Source organism: Mandrillus leucophaeus, unplaced genomic scaffold, assembly GCF_000951045.1.
Source record: "Mandrillus leucophaeus isolate KB7577 unplaced genomic scaffold, Mleu.le_1.0 Scaffold431, whole genome shotgun sequence".
In the NCBI taxonomy this organism is placed as follows: domain Eukaryota; kingdom Metazoa; phylum Chordata; class Mammalia; order Primates; family Cercopithecidae; genus Mandrillus; species Mandrillus leucophaeus.
This window is the reverse complement of record NW_012104599.1, coordinates 833750-836706: the sequence shown is the minus strand read 5'-3', so window position 1 is coordinate 836706 and position 2957 is coordinate 833750. Positions and strand designations below refer to the sequence as shown.

At 53.9% G+C, this 2957-nt stretch overlaps 1 protein-coding gene across 1 annotated transcript in view; it reads left to right on the top strand.

Moving 5' to 3' along the window:
• The first annotated feature begins 722 nt into the window (after positions 1 to 722).
• GPRC5A (G protein-coupled receptor, class C, group 5, member A) overlaps positions 723 to 2957 on the top strand; it is a 27766-nt gene continuing 25531 nt past the window's right edge. The window contains exon 1 of the mRNA XM_011993626.1: positions 723 to 1600. The gene's annotated coding sequence lies outside the window, so the exon portion shown is untranslated. The remainder of the gene's footprint in view (positions 1601 to 2957) is intronic.

Below are 2957 nucleotides of genomic sequence, written 5' to 3'. Positions count from 1 at the left end.
AAAAAAAAACCCACAAAAAAATAAAAAACAAATGTGGCTTATGTTTGTGGCTTGAATTATAGTTCCATTGTACAACGGTAGTCTAGTTCGACTTCCTCCTTGAACAGATGAGAACCCCGGGGTCCAGACAGAAGCCCTGACTTAGTGGATGGCACACGCTATAAAACACTGTCATTTGCAGTCCCACCAATCTCTCAGTGCCCACCCCAACTCTGCCAGACACACCCCTGGGAGCCCTGGGTGTGAAAGGGGTGGACTCGCAGACCCCTGGGCTGCGCACCTCAGAGGAGGTGTTCCAACACTCAAGGCACTGCCTGTGTTTTTTTGGGAGTGAAATAAAAACCCAGCAACGGTGGGGTCACAGTCTCCAGTAGGTCACATTTTAAAAGCACTTTAGCCTCTGGAGACTTGGGGTGTGGGGAGAAATGGGGAGAAAGCTGGAGAGTCCTGGGTCTTCCCCCGTTTATTCATATGCAGAATAATCCGGATTAGTTTGCCAAGCCCGCTGATAACCACCTTAAAAGCAGAGTCCCTCCTACCTCGCGCGAGGCATGGGGTAGAACCTGGCCTGAGCCCTGACACAGGCGGGCAGCCACTCCAGGATTGTTTGACACGTAAACAAAGCCAAGTTTCGGTCCGATTGGCTTGATCCTGGAAGAGGAGTGGGCAGTGGAGGGAGGGGAAACCGGGCGCCAAAGCAAATTTCTTCACTTCATAATTTCATCTGGCGCCGCGTTCCATCAGCCTGCAGTGTCGACGCTTTAGGAGAGGCAGTTAGAAAAGGAGAGATACATATCTCTCAGCCCCAGAGCAGCACTCGTGGTGCCTGTCTAGACTGTGACAGGTGGAGCTGCTGGGCTAACTGCGGATCTGATGGGGAAGTTTTCCTTGGCTTTCACGTGGCTTTGGCTGGGGAGCCCTGAGAAAGTGGCTGCCTCCTTTTTCTTAAGCCTGGCTTCCCACAGGGCAGTGGCTAGGGGAGAGTGATGGAGAGAAAGGCTAAGTTAAGGGCCAAAGAAAGTGGAGGAAGGCTGGCTTGTCCCGCTGGACTTCACGGCGGAGCTGCTGCAATCTCGCAGGCTGGGCTCCTGCCCCAGGTGGACCCGAGTGCCTGCGGGGAGGCGGGTGTGGCTCCTCCGGGAGGTGACAGCTGGAGGGGCCCGTACGGATCTGGTCTGCTCCGGCTCTCCTGTCGTAGCCGGCGCCCTGGGACCGGCGCATGAGCACGTCTCGGAGGAGCCCGATGCGCTGGGTAGGGCCGGGTGGTCACCCCCGCCCCGCTTCCAGGGGTGACTGTGCCTCTGACGTCAGACGGCTTTTGGGTCATTCCTTGGCACCAGGACTTTATTTTCATAACAGCATGAAGTGCCGTGAAACTGGAATAGGCGTGTCCTCTGCCTGGACCCTCCCCCGCCCCTTGTCCCTCTGCTCACCCCTCGCTCCTTCCCTCCCTCCGGCGAGGGCCGCCTTTATAACAACTGCTCGGAGCGGGAGAGCGGGATAGCTGTCCGAGGGCGCCCCCAGCACTGAGGAGCTCGCCTGCTGCCCTCTTGCGCGCGGGAAGCGGCACCAAGTTCACGGCCAACGCCTGGGCGCTAGGGTAAGTGAGGCGCCAGGAGCGCAGAGTGCTCGGGCCTCCGGATTTAAATAGTCTGGGGAGAGCGGGGCCTTGGGAGGGGTGGGATAGAAGAGGAGAGAAATCTTGGTAATGGAATACAGTTGGCTACGAGAAGAAAATTCCCTAGGAAACAGTTCCTCTAGTTTAACAACTTAGATTTTTTTTTTTTTCCTTTGCGGGTTTCCCAGACTAAGATAGACGCAGAGAGCAAAAAGATGATCAGGGTAATAGTTTCTGCTCCGACACATTCTACAAAATTTGAGTAGGTGGAATCTGGCCAGGCAGGAGGTGAGCGGCTCTGGGATCACTCTGAAGGAAAAGAATAGAGAGAGATCTCAGAGGACCCAAAGGAACTGGGAGTGGAGGGGGAGTGGGAAACAAGGGGCAGGGGCAGGAGGGAGGACACGGTGACAGCTGCTACTTTACCCAGATACTGCAAAAAGCCCTTCTGAGTTTTGCAAATTAGATCTGGAAGCCCATCCCTTTTCTCTTGATGTGTGTGGCGGTCAGTTCCACTCTAGTGTCCCTTGAGTTGCTCAGGAACCTGGGACAGAAGGAAGTTGAATGTGCACTAAGAGCTTACCTTCCACCCACAACTTTATAGAAAGGACTTGGGAATAGCGTAGATGCTGTTCAATCTGGTCCCTTAAACGTCCTTGGGGAAGGCTGGCAAATAGCTTTATTTTATTTTATTTTATTTTTTGAGACCATCTTTCCCTCTTGTTGCCCAGGCTGGAGTGCAATGGCCTGATCTCAGCTCACCACCACCTCTGCCTCCTGGGTTCAAGCGATTCTCCTGCCTCAGCCTCCTGAGTAGCTGGGATTACAGGCATGTGCCACCACACCTGGTTAATTTTGTATTTTTAGTAGAGACGGGGTTTCCCCATGTTGGTCAGGTTGGTCTTGAACTCCCGACCTCAGGTGATCCGCCTGCGTCAGCCTCCCAAAGTGCTGGGATTACAGGTGTGAGCCACCACGCCCGGCCACAAATAGCTTTAAGCATCCGTGGGAAAGGCTAGCACACAGCTCTAAACATCGATGGGAAAGGCTAGCCAACAGCTGAAACCTGTTCAGAATCAAGAAATTTGAAGGACTTTCGATTCCTGACTTCTTTCCAGGCTGATTTTCTCCTCAGAGGCTTGTGTAAACAACACACCTGTTGAGGGGTTCGGCCGAATCAGCCACTGCTATAGGTTCATTCCTGACGGGGAACACTTCAGTCACTTCAGATACAATGGGCTAGGGACCACCGGAGGGGTGAGGGCAAAGGGGGCATACAACCTCCAGGTTTGAATGCCGGTGTCTGCTAGGTGAAGGAAGGAATGAGGAGAAGGAATGG